This window comes from Neophocaena asiaeorientalis, unplaced genomic scaffold (assembly GCF_003031525.2).
Source record: "Neophocaena asiaeorientalis asiaeorientalis breed wild unplaced genomic scaffold, Neophocaena_asiaeorientalis_V1.1 scaffold327, whole genome shotgun sequence".
NCBI classification, from domain to species: domain Eukaryota; kingdom Metazoa; phylum Chordata; class Mammalia; order Artiodactyla; family Phocoenidae; genus Neophocaena; species Neophocaena asiaeorientalis.
The window spans coordinates 5,069,893-5,091,924 of NW_020174560.1; the positions used below are offsets into that span (position 1 = coordinate 5,069,893).

General features: G+C 46.4%; 1 protein-coding gene across 1 annotated transcript in view; it reads left to right on the forward strand.

Annotated features, from left to right (window-relative positions):
- The first annotated feature begins 2,146 nt into the window (after nucleotides 1-2,146).
- Nucleotides 2,147-22,032, forward strand: part of YPEL2 (yippee like 2) — a 58,589-nt gene continuing 38,703 nt past the window's right edge. Inside the window, exon 1 of the mRNA XM_024757579.1 lies at nucleotides 2,147-2,327. The gene's annotated coding sequence lies outside the window, so the exon portion shown is untranslated. The remainder of the gene's footprint in view (nucleotides 2,328-22,032) is intronic.

Below are 22,032 nucleotides of genomic sequence, written 5' to 3' on the forward strand. Positions count from 1 at the left end.
GTTCTGCACAGAATAGGCACTGAGTAAATGTGTACTGAGGGGCCATTCGAGGTGCTTTCAGAGAGGAAGAGAAGTTGCTTCTACTACTTTGTTTCACTTCTACCTTCTGGCCTAACAACTCACAGTGCTTGGCTCTTCTCCCTGGGAGGAGGCACCATCAGCCTTAGTACACCCTTTTTTTGGTTGGTTGCCGGCTGGTTCTATTGTCTCCAGGTCTTGCAAGTCCCGCAGCCTCTTCTAGTTCCCTGCATACACACGGCAGGCCTGCAGGGGTCCTCACATCTCCCTCTTGAACCACCCCACCAGGCTTGTCCTCCTTAGCTCACATTATCTTTTATTTAAACAGAAAACGGTAGCCACCAATCTTGTTACATAACATACCAATATCCTAGGGTGTTAAACTAATGCAACATCTACTGTTGGGGAGTGGTGATCTGGCAACATGAATATCCACTAGGAGAATATTGCTGAAACATTGTAACGAGTTTGACTTTCTGGCCCTGATTAGATTTTGGAGAGGTAAGGGACTTTAGAGATCATCCTATTTCAATTTTCTTTGTTTTAAACTGTGGAAACCAAGGCCTAGAGAGACAAAGAAATTTGCCCAAGAGGCAGATGAGTGCAGAAATCAAACTCTAAAGAATCCACCACCTCTTCATAGATTAAGTATTAAACGTTTCTTGTTCATGATTCTTTCTCACCTGAAAAGCATTTTTAAAAAAATCTGTTTTAAACTTTCCAACCGTGAACAGTGACAAGGTGTTCTTGCTTACACTGAGACTGATACATGCGTGTGATACCGATTTTTTGAGGTATTTTTTGTTGCTTTTACTATCGTTTTATTAACATTAGGACTGGATTCACATCCAACCATGCAAGGTATATTAACTGAATACAATTTGAATGCAAAATACATTAACTGAATCAAATATCTATCTATTTATCTATCTCCGACCAGGAATCAAACCCATGCCCCCTGCACTGGGAGCGCAGTCTTAACCCCTGGACCGTCTGGGAAGTCCCTGAATCAAATATATTTTAAAGATTGCCGGGTGGGGTTGCGGTGAAGTTTGAGCCACCTGGGGATCTACCCCGTACCATTCTCCATTTATGTGCAAACCAGTGGGGAAGAGGGCTGAAGTCAGCAGCACCCCCAGAAGCATCTCGCATTCTGACAGCAGCTCAATAAAACATCGCATTTCCTACCGTTCTCTGAGGAACTGCAGAACTAACAGTGGCCAACTGAAAAGGCTGGGCTGCTCTCTGCCCCTGATCCCTGGCAGCATTCTTTCTCAAACTGACCTGTTTTCTTGCTGGGAGACTGCCCCACTCCACCCACCTGGTGCCTCCCTAGATTTCCTGACTGCCCTGGGCTTATTTTTTTAACCTTCTTTTCCTTGAAAAGCACCACTCCACTGACCCAGAACGTGGGCGCCTCCCCTATGATCACTGACCATCCTACTCTCCGGGGCGTATCATTTCTCTTTAAAAGCCTTGGAAAATCAGCAGCAGTTGGGGGCTAGGTACCTTCCAATTCCTGTAATGCCTCGTTCCTACTTTTAATTCGCCAAATTTGAGCAGAGCAGAGAGAAAAGGGGAAATGCCTTGCTTCTGAGTAGGTCCTGGCTGGGCCCCGTCGGTCTGGCACTGTCTTATTTAATTCAACTGCCCCGGTTCCCAAGAGCTTCCTCAGGTAACTTAGCCTCTGAGTTAGGGATACCTAAGGTGGGAGGAGGGAGTTAGAGAGTAGAAGAAGCACTATAAAGCTTCCCCTCTCCCTACCGCGGGTTCTGGAAATCCCAGCCTTGAAGCGGGGACAAACTCCAAACCCAAATAGACGGCCTCCTCCCGAGCGCCGAGTGCCTACCCATCCTCATCACCCTTTCTCCCTCTTCCTCCGGCCAGTTGCCCTGCTTGGCCAGGCTCCGCTGGCTGAGCCTCGTAGGGCCTGGCCCGGCACTCGCCACACTCCCCTCACCCAAGCCCTGCCAGGGCCGAGAGGTGGGGGGGTGGGAGGTAGGGGAAGCAGGGGGCGGAGTTCCGTCCTTCGCTGATTGGCTCAAGACGGATGGGCTGCGGCCGGGCCCAGCCAACCCGCGGCGTGTTGCTATGTGCTGAGCCGAGGGGATAGGCGCGGGGGCGCGTCCGTCACCAGGCAGCCCCCGGCCCCGACCCGGAGGGATGCGGAGTGGCGGCGGCGGCAGTGGTGGAGACTGTGGCTTTAAGAGCGCGCCCAGAGCCCGGGATCCGGCCGGGCGGTCCTTTGCTGCTGCGCACCCCCGCGCAGCCGAGCTCAGAGCTGGCCGGACCGGGCTGCCTGCTGCCCGGTAAGCAGACGCGAACACTGCGCGAGCCGGGCGTGCGTGGGCGTGGGGCGCGCTGTCAGCGCGGGCGCCCGACCCCCCCATCACTGGGCGCAGGTCCCGTGGTCCCTGCGGCCCGGCTACCCCGGAGCGCGCGGCACCCTCTGCCCAGCGCAGCCGAGGCGGGGTCCGGTGGGGGGGCTCACCCTGGGGGCCGCGGGCACAGGGGGCGGGGAGCGGGCCGCCGGGGCCACGTGACCGGTTTGTTTACAAACACTGCCGGGGCCCTGGCGGCGGCCCGCTGCGGGAGCCGAGAAGGCACGGGTTCCCAGGTCGGGGGCCCGGGACCTGTGCGAGGAGCGGGGCTAGTAGGGCGCGCGCGGTTTGGCGGGGCGGTAGGGGGGTGACCTGGAGACCTGGTCGCTGCTTCTTCCTGAGCATAGTTCCCGCGGGTTCGGAGTCTGGGGGGCAGGGTGGGTGCTTCGGGCGTTTTCGGTCCCCGCTGTCGCTGGGTGTCCGCTGGAGACACTGGGTCCGGGGGCGCCGCCCTCGGTGCCCCCGCCTTTGGGGGACTGGCTGCCCTCAAGACTCCGAGGAGCGCTTGGCCGGCCCTGGGCCGAGGTAACCGCAGCCGAGTTCCTGCCTGGCCGCTTCCCGGCGCCTGCCCAGTGCCCTTGCCAAAGGGGTGGGCGCGAGTTCACTCCTGCCCGACGGAATTAAGGGGCCTCTCCAGCGAGTACCTTTCGGGAACTTGCGCTGAGGGGCAGCGCCGATCTCTCACTGCTTCCAGTTCACCCTCCTTGGCCGCTGACTTCCTCTGGATGTCTTTACCCAAGTGGTGGCTTTTCTCTCGTTGGCGGGTGGGGGGAACCACCTGTTCTTTTGGACCCAGCCCAGGAGACTGCCACCTCTGACTTCACTCTCAGCTTACGAGAGCTTACAAAGCCAAGTGAGTGAGTGTCCTCCGTTTATTTCTGTTATGTAGCTGACCCTCCCGCAGTCCCGCGGCTGTGAATGGCACGGGAAAATGCTCCTGGGCTTCGCTGGGTTTTTTGCTCTCTGGCCTCCTTGTCAGTTTGCTCTCCTGGGGTCTTGAGGCTCTTTTCAGTAAGTCCTTGCTTCTGGTGAGTCTGAAAGCTAACAACACAGCTAGCTACCATCTTTTTCCCGTTGCCCTTCCTCCCATGTTCCTCTCTTCTGGTCAGGCAAGATGTGCAAGATGGGACTCCCTGTCCTAGAGCATTGGGCAAGAAGGGAAGCTGTCTGATTGCCTTGTGCCCCACTTGCTCCCAGAGCATTAGCCATGCATGGAACCTAGGGGACTGAGGTTACGCGACTTGTCCAAGGCAACTCATGTCGCTGGTTCTGGGGTGAGACTTGACCATTCACCCTTTCCTGACTTTCCTTTGACCTCATCACTGCCACAGGACTGCAAAGATGGGTTGAACCTGACTTCTGTCTATCCCTTATACTGAGACTGAGCATCCTCTGACCCCCCACTCCCCACCATGGGGAACATTTTAATTCCTCTAAACTGTGACAGTGAGTGGCTACAGGCTCTTTACCAAGGAACAGGTCCAGCCTGAGGAGAGTTGTGCAAATTTCTCTTTGGCACCTTTCCTTATCCCCAGCTCCATGATAAGGGTCTCAGGCTGGAGCAGAGTGTGGGCCTTGGGCTCATCCCCCTCCTTAGTTTGGCTTTGCCTTATCAGTTTAGGATTTGATAACAGCCTTTCTGTCTTGATATCTTGTGCTTGAACTAAACTCCAGAAGCTTGGAATTAGGGGTGAAAAATGAAAATAAACGCATGTGCAAGAATATTGTTTTCCTTTTTCCCTCTAGGATAGTGGTTTTCAAACTCTGAGTGGGATCCACAATGAGGAATACATTTTACATCCCTGCACAGAGGTCCACAAGTGCATAAGTTCCCAGAAACAATAATTGCCCTGACTACCTGCAGTGTGTTCTATTTATAATTTTTTCCTACTTACTTAAAAAAAAAAAAAATCAACTGCTGGTCATGACTCATTAATTTGGTTTCTTGACCAAACAGGTCACGGCCCACAGTTTAAGAAACATTGCTGTAGAGCAGAGGTCCTCAAACTTAAATGTGCATAAAGATGACCCAGGTAGTGTTTAAAAATGCAGTATGTAAGTCCAGTCTGGAGATGTTTATTCTCAGTGGGGCACATTTTTAATAAATGGGCCATGAGGTTGTGAGACAGGTGGTTGATAAGAAACCCTGAACTAGTGGGAATTGGGGGCAATGTACAATGAAAGGCGTTAACTTAGATATGAAGAATGCAAAGCCTTAGTCAGATATGTGAGCCATACTCTATGCAAACCCAGGATCCCTCATCTGTCACACTAGCCCAGGCTAGTCTAAGGGTATAGTGTTGTTTGATTTCAGCTGTCATGAGGCATTGGCCCTAAGAGATAGCCCCCCTTGCCTCCCCACATCACTCCACTCCAGCCCACTTGAGGGCTGCTGTTCATGGTTCTGTACCACTGGATGTTTCTAGGTGTGTGGGGTTGGGGTCATGAGTAGTGCTGTTGAGCCTGCTGTATTATTCACAGATTTATGTGAATTTTCACTATTTTAATGACTTTAATGGTTTTGAGCCAATGACACAGTCATTGCACCTGGGACATGAACAGTTTGGGTAGCAGAAAAGGTTGATTTTAATATCTGGGTATTCCAGGCTGTGTAATCTAGGAGAAGGGCAGACTGGTGATTTTATTTTTGTTAGGCGTGGGGAGGGGAGCCAGGGGCTTGTCTGTCAACAGTTAATAAGAAGAGGTGCAAGTTTCCCCAACCCCTTGCCTGCCTCAGCCCGGGTTCTTTCCTGTGTAACAGCTCAGCTCCTGTGTGCAGGTGGATCTTGTTAGTATTCCGGTTCCTGATGCTGTTACCTCTGTCTCTACTTTCAAGCATAAACATACACACACCTGACGCTTCCACATGTTGTATGTTTCCCTCTTAGTTATTGTGTCCAAACATGTTGGTAAAAGAAATTTCCTTGAATTTATCAAAGCTGCAATTTAGCTTCAAAAAGAACTCTAAATTATCCAAATTCAAATTCAACTGTGGTCCTTCCTGCCAAGGGTATGCCTTATATGGGAACACTAACTGTAGGATTGTTGAAATTAACTTTAATAATGTTCAGTTTGGTCAAGCAGCTCACATTAACGTTTAGTTTTGAGCCTATGGATAAAAAGGAAACAACAAAAGGATGGCATATCCTAGGATAGGAAAAGCAGGTGGGATTCACATTGAGGTCTGGATCAATTTTCTTTGTAAATTATCTTGGCATTTCCCTAGGGTCTGTCAACCAAACCACTAGTTGCTCTGACAGTTGCATTCCCTTAGCATGATGAGGGGCTATAAAGCTCTGGAAAAGGAAGTGTCTTTTTGAATTTTAGCATCCAATGATGGAAAGCCAGGGCCTACAGGCTAAAGGGATTCTGTTAAGAGTTTAGTGATATTATCCCTAACAAAAGGTGATACTGCACCTACCTGAATTTCCCTGGGAGGTGTAAATACAGCCCTGGAGGTTTATAAAGTAAATAAGATTATGCCACTCCCATGTTTACAACTTTCACATTGCCCTTCAGAAATAATCCACCCCCTTCCCCTGTAGGCATTGCAGACCTCTCCCCCGTCCCATCCCAACTTCTCCCCCCACCCCCACCCCGCCCCCCAGCTCCTACCAGCCCTCACCTGGTCTGTTCTGCTTCAGTCCAGCTCCCACTGCACTAGCCTTCCTGAGATTTCTAAAACAAGTAAGGTTTGTTTTTGTCCTTGGGCCTTTCTACTGGTAGTCACTGGTCTCCAAATTTTTGCATGATTGGCTTCCTACACTTGGGTCTCAGAGAGCCCCTCCCTGACCTGTTATCTAGAACAGTCCTCCATCCCTGCCCCTCAGCCCTTCTTAATCCCCTTAATTTTTTTTTTCCAAAGTACTTTAATACCATCTGGAAATGCATTGTCCACTTGATGGCTGGATTGGAAGCCCCTCTGTCTTGCTCACTGCTGACAGCGCCTAGCAGGGAGCAGCACAGGATAAATATCTAATTGTTGGTGGAATGAATGAATGACCAAGAGAGCCAAGGTTTAGAGTCTTTAAGAGTAAGAAATAATACTTATTTTCAAGAGAAGAGGAGGAAAAGAAGTTTTCTCTCTTTTCCTCGGCATTCCTGTTCCCTTGGAATTACTTTCTTTTGAGATTTCTGCTTTTCACAATATTTTTCATCCTTTTATTTTTTTTATGGGTTGCCAAAGTCTCTAAAAGCTCCATTGTTATTTTGTTGTTGTTAATAACTCTTGCCTCCCCTACAAGCCTTATTCTAGGCTTCACTGTTCTCCTGACAAACAAGCATTTCTATCAGTAATCACATTTCATTAATACTAAGAGCTAAGAGCCTTGGCTTTGGAACCAGAAAGATCTGAATAATTAGCTCTGTGACCTAGGACAATTTGCTAAAATTCTCTACATCTCTGTTCCTTATTTGTAAAATGGGACTACTAATAGTTACTATCACACAGGATTGATGGGAAGATTAAATGAGAGAATGCATGGGAACCCAGACACAGAGCTTGGCACATAAGCGCTTGGTATTAGCTATTAATAACAAGACTAATATTAATAGTTAGATTCCCTCTCTCACTGGCAGGAATTCCCTATCCATTGATTTAGGAGTGGGCAATAAGAGGGGGAAAACTCCCAAATTTTAAATCAGTGTAAGTAAATGAAGACCAAAAATGTCACTTCGATTTATCAGAACTGGAATGGAATTTAGAAGTCATCTAATTGCACACTGCTACCCAACTCTTAATAAACATCCATGTGGAAGAAGTAATATTTATAGAAGTGTTTGGAAGAATATGTTGTCTACCTGGTCTTAGTTTTATCCTTGAATTAAGCCGGGCCAACTGAAAGCTGCATACTTGGGCCATGTTACCTCAGCCCCTCCAGAATTGTTTTCACTGAGATGAACTCGGGCGTCCTGCCCTTTGCTTTATGGAGGGACACTGTCCAAAATAGCTTTATATAACTTGCTACTACATTTCTTATAAGAATTTATATTGTTGAAGACTTAAGCTACAACTTCACTTAATGTCTCTGTTAAGTTAATCAGAGAAATTGCTTTCAGAACCCAGTGCTAGGAAAAGCTTTGCCTCTCCCAAGGAACTGGCATGATTTTTCTTTGTGGACAATTGGATATAACTGATCATGTTTCTCTTTTTTGCTTTGGCTGCCAGGAAGCAGAGAAACAAATTTGTGGCTTGACTTTAGTAACTGTCGGGCCCTGCATCCCAATTTTTTCCAGTGTTAACCCTATAATTTTATTTTCTCTACTTTCAAGTTAATGGTTTATAACTCTATTGATTAGATATAGGCTGGATTGGGTATTAAAATCCATTTTAGGTGTTACATTTAGAGATATAAACATTGAGGCTCAAACAGGCAAAAAGGACGTGCTTAGGACAGAACTAATTTGGGCAAAGCACAGACTGTAAACCATATCTTTTATTTCTCAGGTCCAAGGCTCTTACTACATTCTGGAAAAGTACCAACTTCTGACTTAAACTCTAAATTACCCATAATGTCTCAATACTAGGCAAAGCCTTCCTTCCCTCTGTGATGGGACAAAGCAACATCTGCCAATGAGGTGTGGCACTGCCACTCTCATTCCTGTTTCCTGGCTGGGTCAGCAGCACTGAGCTCTCCTGTCTCCTGAGTTGCAGGGCAGTCAGCCCTCCCCCATGGTCTTGAGAATGTAGTATGTCCAGGCTTAGTGGGTTTTATGTGAAATTAGCTTGCCTGCTCAGAATGAAATTAGCCTCTAGTGTCTGGAGTTCCCTCGGCTATTTCTTGCCATGAAAGGAAGGCTTGATATCCAGATGGCATATGGATGCCACTGAGGCTCAAACAGGATCTGCTGGGTGTGAACAATGGTTGAGTTTGGTTGGGCAGAAGAAAGTGGTTTTATTCTATCTGATATGAAATTTAGTTATAGGCAATATTGACCTGCCTAATGATTTGTTTTGTTTTCCCATGGTGTTCTGGGTGGGAGTACCTGGGGCAAGAGAGCATAGGCTTGGAACATATCCTGCCTGAGGAAAATTTTGATTCCTATTTTGAGATAGAGAAGAGGAACCTCTGGCCTGGGGCTGAAACTCAATCTTTTATTTTGTTTTATTTTTGTTTTGTTTTATTTTCCCGCCTGTTCATCATTCAACAGATAATTAGAGCTTTGGGAGAAAAAGGTAAGTCATAATATGGCCCCTGCCCCTAAGAGCATATCCTCAAATAGGAGTGATTAAGACATCTATGTCAATAACCAGAGTACAAGGTAGAAAGAGTTTAAGTTCATTACAGAGATACAGAAAGAAGGGTAGGCATTTTGGAGATGTGGCTGGGAAGAATGAAGAGGATTTAAACATGCAGAAACACGCCAGGGGAAACAGTGTGTGCAAAGGCACCGAGGTAATGACATGACAGGTAATGTATGAGGAATGCTCAGGAGGCATATGAGATGCAGGAAGGAGATATTGCTTGGGCTACCATTGCTACAGTTTAGAGGAGTTCCATAGATGTGGACCGTGACTTACATTCGCAGTAGAACTCTGGAGGATGAAGGCTGGCTGACATAGATAATAGGCATCCTCAAAAGTGAGACTAGGGCTTCCCTGGTGGCGCAGTGGTTGAGAGTCCGCCTGCCGGTGCAGGGGACGCGGGTTCATGCCCCGGTCTGGGAGGATCCCACATGCCACGGAGTGGCTGGGCCCATGAGCCATAGCCACTGAGCCTGCGCTCCGGAGCCTGTGCTCCGCAACTGGGGGAGGCCACAACAGTGAGAGGCCTGTGTACCGCAGCAAAAAAAAAAAAAAAAAAAAAAAAAAGTGAGACTATCCCTAGGGATTCTCAAATCTGGGTGCCTTAAGAATCCTGGCCCAGCCAAAAGCCTATAAAATCAGAATTTAATACCTACACTTCCCCCCCACCCCAATTTCCCAGGTTTTCCTAATGCAGACCACCCCACACATGTCTGAGGTCTGGAAATCACTAAGGTAGTTGCTCTCCCTGGCAGATACCAACTACTAAACATCCTTAACCTTTGGCTTCCTTTCCCTTAGTTTCTATTTTTGCCTCTTCCTTTTCTTCTTTTGTTTGTATGTTCCTGTGTGTCATCCATTATATTTGTTTTCCCTTTATCTCTTCTTTTATCACCATTTTGGTCTTTGTCTGTTGGGGGTCCCTACCTAAGGTGACCCAGCACCAAATGGACCATAAAGTAGAAATGAATTCTTTTTCAGCATTTGCTGTGCTAATGGCATAAACATGTGTATTATGTAAATATAAATTAGATAGGGCTTTTGGTTAGTTTTGCTTACATGATTCTTAATTTGTTTTCTTTAGGATTGGAGGGAAGAAGTATCCCACACATGCCTGCAGCCTTAAAGCTAAATATCCCATTAGCATGAAGAGATGATAAGAACTGAAAACTAGCTTTTTCTTGTGCCTAATCTGTTGTCCCACCTTCTGGTTCAGGTTATTCCCTTCCCTTATTTGTTTTCTCAGGTTTCTGCAATTAAAAGTTGATGCATGGAGCCAACCCTGACAGCCTGAAGATGTTTTAAGAGAACTTGACATCTTTGTTTTGCATTGTAATTAATTGACTTAGACTCTCCCTCTGGGAGATAGTCTGCTTGTTTTAGAGGGCTCAAGTACCAAGGATGCACATCTTCAGACCCCCCTCTTGTCATGTCTTGGTTGAAGGATCCCCTGGGGGGTGGAGGTTGAGCGGGGCTGTTCCCAGGATCCCAGTTATGGTACTTTCTAGTAGAGTGACCTTGGGCAAGTTGCTTAACTTCTCTTGAGCTTTTTCCTCACCTTTCAAATAGGAGTAATCATAATAATGCCTGCCTCTATGGGTTGTTGTGAGGATTGAGGTAATGCATATCAAGTACTTGGCCCCTTATGGGCCCATAGTATGAAATTAATAAATTGTAGAGTCCTGGAGGCTTACTGACAGTTGCTGAAGGGCCTCAGATGACTCTCCCTATCTCTTCCCCTCCTTTCCCACCCTCCTTCAACCAAACACTTTCTGAGCTCTTAGTGCCAGTGGGGCTTTGGGCTAGCTATGATGGATGATTAACCAGACATGGTCTCTGGATGTGGTCAGGAACAGCACACAGTCTAGTGGGAAGACTGACCCATAAACTACTAGCTTTGTGGAGGTTTCTAAATTATATGAAAAAGCTGCACTGGCAATGTGCATGACTCCCCTTAGTGTGCCAGGCCTGAAAGGAAAAGAAGCTGTCTTTCTTATTAAAATCTATCTCCCATTCCCATAATAGGAGAAATCCAGAAATTTGCTCTAGAATCAGTCTGTCTTCCCCACCCTATTCCTTTTCCGCTGCTTCAATAAATGGCAACGCTAGATGACAGTTTAATTCTTAGAACAAAATGCATCCATCTTTGGGTTGGTGATGGCTGGGACTTTGGACATACAACAGGCATCCTTTTGAAAGTGCCTCTGCCCTTTTTTTCTCTTGAGTTTTAAGTTCAATTTCCAAATTCCAGTCGTGGGAAGGCAGGGAGCCCAGCCACAGATGTGAGAGTCTAGAGTTTTGGATTTATTTGAAATGGGAGATTAAAGTGAGAAAGCCAAAGGCATGCTGACAGCTGAACAATAGAATTGTATTGGCAGATTTGGGATGGATGGTTTGTAATTAATTGAGGCCCCAGCTGTGCCCTCGGGGAGCAGCAGTTAAAGAGAAATCAAGGTCACACAGTACCCATATTCCAAAAGACATTCATTTAGTCAGTAAATAATATTGGATATTTGAGTGTGTGGGACACAGATGACAATCAAATAATCATCTCAATAAAACTACGACTGTGAAAAGTGCTATGCCTCTGGAATTGGGGGCCTGACTTAGTGGGTGTTGGAGGAGGCTAAAGGGAGGGTTCCCTGGTGAAGTAACCTGAAGACTGGCCATCTCTTACTCTGCTTTTCAAGACGTTGTTTTCTTGATAGATCTTCTAAAGTGTCTGTTTTTACATTAAGTTCAAGTGTAGCCTTGTCTGGGGACAGAGGAGTGGACCCAATCTCTCTTTGGGTCCCAGATCATGGGAAGAAAGTATTCGCTTTGTTTTGACCAGGATTATCATCTCTGACCATGGCCAAATACAAAATGCAGGACTGACGCCGAGGGCGGCAGTCTCTGGGAGCTGCAGAAAAGTGTGGATCTGGTTTCTTTGAAATGTGGAGCAGAGGCAGGATGGAGGGACCCCTTCCCTCTTAGCCTGCACCAAGTCTACCACTGCGTTTTCCCTGGCTCAGTCTTGCCTAGAACAGCAGCTCAGACTGCCGTGGGGGGTTTGTGGGGATCAACCTGGAAGGGTTTCTCTAGGGGTCCAGAAGCCGCTGCCAGCCTGGGGAGGGTCCCTGGGAAAGCTGCCCTAGGTGACACACAGAAATGGTGGGAAGGGCCAGGTGAGACAGCATGGGAAATACTTCTGCCATCAGACAGCAGCTGGGTAAAACCACCTTGTGGTGTGGCCCATCGGAGATATGGCTCCACAGTCCCGAGCTGCAGACTCTACCTGCCAGCCCAAGTAAGTTTACATCATAAGAGTTTGCTAGTTTTCAAACTTTGTGGAGCATTAATGGCGTGTGAGTCCCATGTGATGCTCAGAATTCAGTATTTTAAATTGTACTGGATAGTGGCAAAGTAAGGAGACTAAAAAATATCAGCTTTACAGGGCAGCACGGTGCCAATGATGGTCATTCAGTTTACTCAGTTAATTAACATTTATCAAGAATCTCCAATGTGCTGGATACTAGGAGTCCTGGGGAACCAAGGCGGGTAGAGACTGGACTTCTGACTGCAGGAATTTTCCAGTCTGGGAGACACACAACGATGGTGTGTTAAAGTGCCATTCCAGAGAATAGTTTTTTGCATGCTGGAAGAAGGGGGTCCCCAGCTCTGCTTAGGGTCTTATTTGAGCTGGATATTAAGGGATGAGCAGGCATTTCCCGGGCAGAGAAGACAGGTTAAGCCTTTGCAGGAGGCTGAAATAACTTGAGAAAAGGTAGTGAATGAGCTTGGTCAGCTGGGGAAGCAGGTTTGGAGTGGGGTGGGAAGGTGATGAGAAGATAAGGAGAATTGGGCCCAGGTTCTCGGTGCCACCTAAGGGGTTGGACCTTGTCCTGTAGGCTGCTAGGAAACCACTGGAGGCTTTGAAACGTGAGAGAGATGTGATCAGATTGTGCTGTATAAATAGAATTCTAGAATGGGCTGGAGAGGTAAGAGCTGAGTCAGGGAGACCAGTTTAGGAGGTTCAGGATGAGAGAGGACGGGGCTCACACAATGTGCTGGCTGTGACTGGGGATGGCAACGGGAGGGTGGATTGAGAGGCACAACCAACTGTCTAGGGGACAGATGGAGTGTGACATAGAAGAGAGGGAGAATAAAGGGTGTTTCCTGCTTGGGCAGCTGGACCTTCAGGAGGAAGGAACAGAAGGGGGGTGAAGGGGATAGGATCAGGGGGAAGGGAAAAGATGGTGCTGGCTTTGGGAGTTTGAAGTGCCTTCCTAGGATCCAGAAAGAGGCCCCCTTTAGAAAGGAATCCAGGGTTCAGGAGCAGGGGACAGAGGTGTTTAGAAGACTTGGGTATGGGTGAGAAAGCTGGGGGCGGGAAGCACCTAGGCATATGGTGGAAGAGCAGCCAGGGAGATTGAGGCTCAGTCAGAGACACAGAAGAACCCAGAGAGACAAGATGAGGCCCATAAGGGAGAGTTTCAGAGAAAAAACAGCCCATGAGAGAGCTGAATGCAGCACCAGGGCCAAATAGTGTTAGCATTCAAAAGTATTAATGTTTGGACTTGGCATGTTGGAGGCTGCCCATATTTTTGTTACTCAAAAGCCTGGTTGTGATAAATGATATTCATGGAGCATTGCCAGAAGGCTCTGTAGCTCTTCCATTCCTCTGGAGAGCTGATATCACTGGATCCAGCCAGACCATCAGGATCTGGGTCCTTGGGCTGCCACGTCCTTGGGCTGCCCTGATTTGACCCCATGTAGAATCCCTTTTACTGAATTGCCCTTTGGTGTTCATTACGCTGGCCGTTTTCATGGAGGGGCCTCTAAGAAAGTCTTGCAAGAGGGTTCCATGGTGGGAAGGGCTGATGTGCGCTGGGGCTCTGTCGGCTGGGTTGTTCATTGTCTCCTGTGACCACCCACAGGAGAAATAAATGTCTCTCAGAAAATCTGTATCCTGAACAGCCAAGATGCTTTTATTTCATAGGAAATATAAACCTTATAACTGCTGGTATTTTCTTTCCTGCTTTGGTTACTGGGGAGCTCAAAGCCAAATTTGCAGTTGAAATTCAGTAAATATTAAGCACTTTAATAGTATGCATTTCTGTGTCCTAACCCTCCTTTTGTTCTTTTATTCCTCCTATCGTAATTTCTTAATCTATTTTAATAGTATATATTGTTTATGTTTTTGTAAGCCACCTTAAATCCTTTTTGGACCTTGGAGTTGTATAAGAAAAAGAAGAAAGCCATTGATGAACTTTAGCCAAGTGTCCTTGGTAATAAATCTTCGGACAGATCATTTTTGGTTGAAATTGTAGAAACAACCCAAAGTGATATCTGATCTCTTCATAGCCAGCTAGCAACAGCTACTTCTATGTAATAACTAGTAAATTACATGCAGGTTTCAGAATGTTTAAGGGGAAGTGCCTCTTCTCTATGCCATGTTCTAACCAATGTAAGTAAGCCTCATATGGGGGCCTCGCAGGCAGAGTGCTGAACTAAGGACCATGTGATAAATATATTGCTTTGCTAACAGATGTTGCAAAGCACCGTCCAGCCATATCCAAGTGGACTCTGCGAGACTGGCAGGTCCTGTGACCTCGCTGAAATCAAGGTCTTAACAGAATAAAGGTGGGTGGATGGGTACTCAGTTCCGGGGCAGGGTTCAGCTGGCACAGACATCATTACAACATGAAATCAGGACTTCAGGAGCTGAAGGAATCCTAGAGATCATGTAGGATTATCATCTGACAGATAATGCTCCTGAAATCAAGACTAGGCCCTGTATGCAGCATAGAGATGAATGGTTTGTTTTGTTTATGAAAGAGAGTGGTTTCTCTTTTTTTTTAATTAATTAATTAATTTTTATTTGTTGATTTTTGGCTGTGATGAGTCTTCGTTGCTGCATGCGGGCTTTCTCTAGTTGTGGCGAGCTTGGGCTACTCTTCGTTGTGGTGTGCGGCCTTCTCTTTTTTTTTTTTTTTTTTTTTTAATTTAATTTTATTTATTTTTGGCTGTGTTGGCTCTTTGTTGCTGCTAGGTGCGGCAGCGGGGGCTACTCTTTGTTGCAGTGCGTGGGCTTCTCATTGCGGTGGCTTCTCTTGTTGCGGAGCATGGGCTCTAGGCGCACGGGCTTCAGTAGTTGTGGCGCACGGGCTTAGTCGCTTCGCGGCATGTGGGATCTTCCTGGACCAGGGCTCGAACCTGTGTCCCCTGCATTGGCAGGCGGATTCTTAACCACTGCACCACCAAGGAAGCCCCAAACGGTGGCTTCTCTTGTTTTGGAGCTCGGGCTCTAGGTGCGCGGGCTTCAGTAGTTGTGGCATGTGGGGGCTCAATAGTTGTGGCTCGCGAGCTCAAGAGCACAGACTCAGTAGTTGTGGCGCACGGGCTTAGTCGCTTCGCGGCATGTGGGATCTTCCTGGACCACAGCTCAAACCCATGTCCCCTGCACTGGCAGGCAGATTCTTAACCACTGTGTCACCAGGGAAACCCAAGAGTGGTTTCTTGACTATCCAAACTGGTTTTTATTATCAGCTAGATGGATTTGAAGTACCACCTGGGTCCAGAGCTATAAAGTTGTTAACTATGAAGTGATAGCATTGCTTTCCCAGTACATCTTGCACATCAGATCGTGGCAGTTTTGATAGTGGAGTTTCAGTAAAGTTTTCAGTAGTGGCCTCATCCTGGGATTAGTAGAGTCAGTGCAGACTGCAGAGGTAACTTCCACTTCACTACGTAGGTGATGGAATGGTCTATTGTTTGGAATGATATTGCAATAATGTCAGATTCCCAGCTAAGCCACCCAAACCTACTAAAACCACAGTATACCTTTAAGTGGATTAATTTAGGCCTAACCCTCTAGCCACCATGAGTCAACCTGGCAGACAGGAGCACTGCTCATTTGGGTCTTGTGAACAGGAACAGTTCCCACGCTTTTTCTCCCTTCCTGGTAAAGATGATCACAGCTAATCAAGGTTATTGAGTACTAATGATGTGCCAGGTGCTATGCTGAATGCTTCACTTGCCTTATGTCATTTGATGCTTTTGTCTCCTCCATGAAGTAGGCACTGTTATTCCCTTTCAGGCAACTTGCCCAGTGGTGATGCAGCTAGTGAGAAGAACCAAAACAGAATCCAAGTCCATCTGTCTCTAATCCTGTCCTCCTCACCAGTGGACGACACCACCACCCACTTCTCTTTGTGGCAGCCCAGGGAAACTGGGTCTCTATGCTCCCTGGTCTGAGTCCAGGATTCTGGTGAGATTAGGAATGGGGAAGGAGGACTACCCTCTTGGGATAGGGGCTTTCCACAGCCATTCTGTCTCTGTTTTTTTCTGTCTCCAGTCTCAGAAATGGCTTACCTATCCCCCTTCCACTGCCACCTATTTATAGCCTCCAATCAGGGCTTCTCTCTTTGCTCCTGGAACAGACTACTCAGTCATGCTCCTACCCTCCTGTCCTTAAAGTCAGCATAGGGGAGGGGGAAGGGTGAGTTTTGACAGGGCGAGAGAGAGTCATGGACATATACACACTAACAAACGTAGTAAGGTAGATAGCTAGGGGGAAGCAGCCGCAAGGCACAGGGATATTGGCTCGGGGCTTTGGGACAGCCTGGAGGGGTGGGAGGGGGAGAGTGGGGGGGAGGGAGACGCAAGGGGGAAGACACATGGGAGCACATGTATATGTATAGCTGATTCACTTTGTTATAAATCAGAAACTAGCACACCATTGTAAAGCAATTATACCCCAATAAAGATGTTAAAAATAAATAAATAAATAAAATAAAGTCAGCATAAAGTCCTCTTCAGGCTTTCTAAGAGTTCCTACAATAAGTAAGAGATGGAGAAAGCTGGGAAATGGTTAAGCCGTTACCTCAACAGATATATATATGTGTATGTATGTGTATCTCTATATATAAATATTTACTATAGTATATTTTAACCTAGACCCTGTGAGTGTGAAAAATGGGCCTGGATGCCAATGACAGGCCTTTGATTAACATCCAGGACTTAAAAAACCTTCTGTTGCCTAGAAGAACTGTAGTTACGGGCATCTCAGCACAGGATCTGAGTGGGGGCTATCGGGGAGAATAGGGTTCCATGGGGCCAGAGTCATTCTGCGTCCTGCTTCGTTACTGGCAGGGGGAAGGGAGGAGCCTCAATCATTTGTGCTACCCACATGGATGAGTAAGTAGACTGGTCTAGTCAGCAGCCCAAGGGGAAGCAGGGGTAGTTCAGTCCAACAGTGGCCGCTACTGTGTGCTCTGTGCTGCCGAGTTCAGGCGGTACAGAAACAACTAAAATGTGGTCCCTACTCTTGGCACTTACCTCTCGCAGAGGATACAGAGGCAGAAGAGAATAATTTCAGTTTCAATAGGGTAAATGTTAAGATGGAGGTGAGCATAGAGGATGGGTCAATACGTCCAATGCTGAGGGGATATTTGAGCTGAGTCTTAATGGACAAGTAAGGGCCTGATGAGGAGGTGGGAAGGATATGTCAGATGGAGGGAATGGCATCAACAAAACCACGGAAGGGTGAAATGCAGGTGTGGTGTATTTGGGGGAACTACAGAGAGTTTGGTTGGCAAATCTGAACACTTAGGAGACTGTTCCTGACACACAATAGACCCTTAAATATCAGTTCAAAAGATGGAGTATACAGAGTATGAGAGATGAGTCTCTCATGGATGCCATTCATGGATGTCAGTGGTTGTCAGCAGTAATACACACTTGGAATTTATTGTGTGCTTACTATATGCCAGGTGCATTCGGTGAGTACTGTATGTGTATTGGCTTAGTTAATTCTCACAAGAGCCTTATGAGGTCAATATTAGTGTTCCTAGGTTTTGATGAGGAGAGCAAGGTCCAGAGAGGTTAAGTAAGTTGTTCAAGGTCACACGGCTAGAAAATTACAGAACTGAGATTTGAAACCCTCGGAGTCTGATTTCAGAACCCGTCTTTTTTAAAAAATTGAGTTATAATTAACGTACAGTATTATATTCATTTTCTGTGTACAACATAGTGATTCAGTGTGTTTATACATTATGAAATGATCACCACAATAAGACCTGTTACCATCCGTCATCATCCGTCACCATACAAAGTAATTACGGTATTGTTGACTATATTCCCTATGTGTACATTTCATCCTCATGACATTTATTTTATAGCTGGAAGTTTGTACCTCACCTATTTCATTTGTCCCCCCACTCCTCTCCTCTCTGGCAACCACCAGTTTGTCCTCTGTATCTATCACTCTGTTTTATTATGTTGGTTTATTTGCTTTGTATTTTAGACATGTAAGTGAAATCATATGGTATTTGTTTTTCTCTGACTTATTTTACCTTGAACAATACCCTCCAGGTCCAACCGTGTAGCTGCAGATGGCAAGATTTCATTTGTTTCTATGGCTGAGTAATATTCCATTATATATATATATATATATACACACACACACATACACCGCATTCCTATTCATCTATCGATGGACACTTACATTGCTTCCATGTCTTGGCTATTGTAAATAGTGTTGCAATGAACATAGAGGTACATAGATCTTTTTGAATTAGTGTTTCTGTTTTCTTTAGTTAAATATCCAGAACCCATCTGCTTACCCACTGCCCCGTATTGCCTTTCTGAAGGACATGAAAGTGATGACATGGTGAGATCTGCTTTTTTTTTTTCTTTTCCTCCTCCTTTAGTTCTTTCTTTTTAACGTTTTTATTGGAGTATAATTGCTTTACAATGGTGTGTTAGTTTCTGCTTTATAACAAAGTGAATCAGCTATACATATACATATATCCCCCTAACTCCTCCCTCTTGCATCTCCCTCCCATCCTCCCTATCCCACCCCTCTAGGTGGTCACAAAACACCAAGCTGATCTCCCTGTGCTATGCAGTCTGCGTCTTTATTCCTGTCCTGCCCCTTGGTTCTTCACAACCATTTTTTTTTCCTTTTTTTTTAGATTCCATATATACGTGTTAGCATACAGTATTCGTTTTTCTCTTTCTGACTTACTTCACTCTGTATGCCAGACTCTAGGGCATCCACCTCACTACAAATAACTCAATTTCATTTCTTTTTATGGCTGAGTAATAATCCATTGGATATATGTACCACATCTTCTTTATCCATTCATCTGTCGATGGACACTTAGATTGCTTCCATGTCCTGGCTATTGTAAATAGAGCTGCAATGAACATTGTGGTACATGACTCTTTTTGAATTATGGTTTTCTCAGGGGATATTCCCAGTAGTGTGATTACTGGGTCATATGGTAATTCTAGTTTTAGTTTTTTAAGGAACCTCCATACTGTTCTCCATAGTGGCTGTATCAATTTACATTCCCACCAACAGTGTATGAGGCTTCCCTTTTCTCCACACCGTCTCCAGCATTTATTGTTTGTGAGATCTGCTTTTTAAATGCATAACACTGGCTGAAATGCAGAGGGTGGATTTAAGGGGGAAAGGAGGCTCAGGGGCCTGCCAGGGCTGTGTGAATCAGAGATGCTGTGTTCCTGGCAGTGCTTTTAGGGCCTTTGGGAGCATGGTCACTGGGGAAACCGCCTCTTAGGGGGATACTCCTATGGTTCCTCCAGTGTCATCATCACCTTGTCTTACCTTGAGAAGAGAATTCTAGGTTTAGAGAAACGTCATCCCAGTAGTACCATCTACCTTGCTTGAAGACAAGCTAGAGAGTCCTAATGGAAGTGGCAGGAAAACTATGTATGTCTCTGAACTCTTCGGCCTCCTTTTTCTTTTTCTTCTCTTTTTAAGGAGCAACATATATTTTTAAAAATTCATTAACCACTAAAAATAATAATAGCTACAGTTTTGGTGTGTTTTGTGTGCCAGCACTGTGTATGTACTTACTTCAGTCTCATTTAATCCTCATAACCCTGTGTATGTTGGTCTTCTTAGAATTGGGAAAGCTGAGGGTCAGAGTGGTTGAATAACTTGCCAAAGTCACTCATTTAGAACGGAGTAGAGCTGGCTTCTGATTCCAGAGCCCACTTCTTTTCCAGACAGTCTTTACCTACCCTCCTCCAATACACCCCACAAAAACAGCAATGCTCAGGCACATCTAGGGGTGGTCCTGTCCTGTGGCTGGAGGTGTCACTTCCCCTGGCAAGTTCTGCCTCCTCGGTTTCTGTGGCTCTGTGTGTGGCGGTACAATCTTGTTCCCACATCATTTTTCCAGTTCCTTCCTGACTTATCTGAGGAATTTGTACCTCCTACCCCTCCATCCTGGGGACACTCAGAAGGTTCTGTTTTGTGTTCCACCTGCAATTGTGGCTCCTTGTGGAAAAGGCCAGTCCGTGAGGTGGGACAGCCAGGTTTGCTGTGTGCTCCCTATGCGTTTGGCTCTCAGTGGTGTACCTAAGGTCTTTGTTTTTAATCATAATAGTTCACATCTCTGCTTTCCATGCTGCCCAGCGGGAGCCAGCTGGAGGTGGTAGCAAATCTTCCTTTAATTTCCACTGTGATGGATTATTACTTCATTTAAAATGGTGTTTAATTTGTACACGTGCCCTGAGGCTTTAAAAAAGCGAACTCATTTGATTATTGTTGGAAATCAGTTTAGACTCCACAGTATGTTCAGCGGGTTGGACTCATGAAGCCCCACGGAGCCTGTGGCCCCATTAACAGGTACCAGAGTCCAAAAATTAAAATGTGGTGAGTTCTACAGCCCCATACCCTTAATTTCTTCCATAAAAAAAAAACCCAAACATCTGTTTCATCTTCCTTCCTAAAAACTGACTTCTTTTTTACTTCCTTTTTAAAAACAGACTTCTTTTTAAAGCAGCTTTTAATATTTTCCCTTAAGAGGGAAGAAGACAGTAATAGGTTATTATTTTTTGGCCCCTAGCTCTCACGTTTTTTCTCACTCAGCCCGTTCTCTCCTTTATTCTCAGGCACGAGGACCCCCTCTTGATTCTCCTTCACTTTGCTTTCCACTTTCCTTCTCTCATTCCTTCTTTTTTTTTTGCGGTACGTGGGCCTCTCACTGTTGTGGCCCCTCCCGTTGCGGAGCACAGGCTCCAGACGCACAGGCTCAGCGGCCATGGCTCACGAGCCCAGCCACTCCGCGGCATGTGGCATCTTCCCGGACCGGGGCACGAACCCGTGTTCCCTGCATCGGCAGGCGGACTCTCAACCACTGCGCCACCAGGGAAGCCCTCTCATTCCTTCTTGATTGCCCTGTACCAGTGGGACAAGATGCATATTTCAGCAAGCCACTTTTTCTTTTCTTCCTTCTTGGGTAAGGAGTCACTTTTGTGGGTGCCTGTCAATCCCTAGCAAAGAGTGAGAGGACCAGAATGACCACAGGGCAAAGTCCAAGGCCTGCAGCCTAGGCTCTCTAGGGCTTTTCCAACACCAGGCAGCCTGGGATGTTGCTTGCTTGGTCTCTTTTTAAGTTCTGAGCTGTGGTGTGCAATGAATGTGTTTGTATGTGACATACTCACATTTAATGCAGACTATGAATGCTGATTTCTCCAAAGGTAGCTATGAATAAGTTTTGAGATTCACATTTGAAGCTGAGCATAAACCGGCAGAAACCCCTGCCGGTGAACTTTTTTGGGGTTTCCTACAGAAGAGAAGTGAGAAAAGAAATAATTCTACTCTGGGGAAAGGCATAATTTAGAAGCCGTCAGCATGTGTAAGAAAACAGACTCTGTGGCTGCTCTATAAACCCAGACTGGCAGCCAGGGCTCATTGTTTCCTTTCCTTCCTTCAGCGTTTGTATAAGGCAAATGGGGCCAGTGCCCCTCCAGCTCCCCACCGGGCAGCTGAGGCTGTGGACTTCAGAAGTGGCTGGCCTGGGGCAAGCCTCCTTGTTTCCCCTGCCTCTGTCTTTCCTGTTCCTTACCCCCTGACCTATCACCCCTTCCTTTCCTGGAAATACTGTCCTTCCTGAGAGTGGAACAGGAGTATTGGAAGGTTCAAGGATATTTCAGGAAACCCCAAGTGGGGTATTTAGCTCTTTCTACCACCTCTTCCACTTCAACACCCAACAACATTGGTCTACCATGGGCTTTCGTTTTGACCACTCACCTTCCACTTCCACTTCCACTTCCACTATGCCTGGGTGAGACGCAGGGGTTCTGATCCAAGGGGTCGTGTTATCTCTTGTTATGGCCAGGCCTACCTCCGAGGCAAAGCTGGGGAGGTTAATTCTCACCCCCATATTCTTGAAGTATTTCTGTGATGTTCAGTTTAATCTGATTACTCATCTTTAAAATTAGTGGTGGGAGACCGAGCAGGGGAGACATTATGCCTGGGCCCCTGTAGGTCTGAATCCCTTCAGCAGTTGGACATCTTGTGTAATTGGTCACCCTGGATGTGGAGCTTGCTTGGCTCCGCTCCTCAAGGGACATGCAGGGTAAAGGATA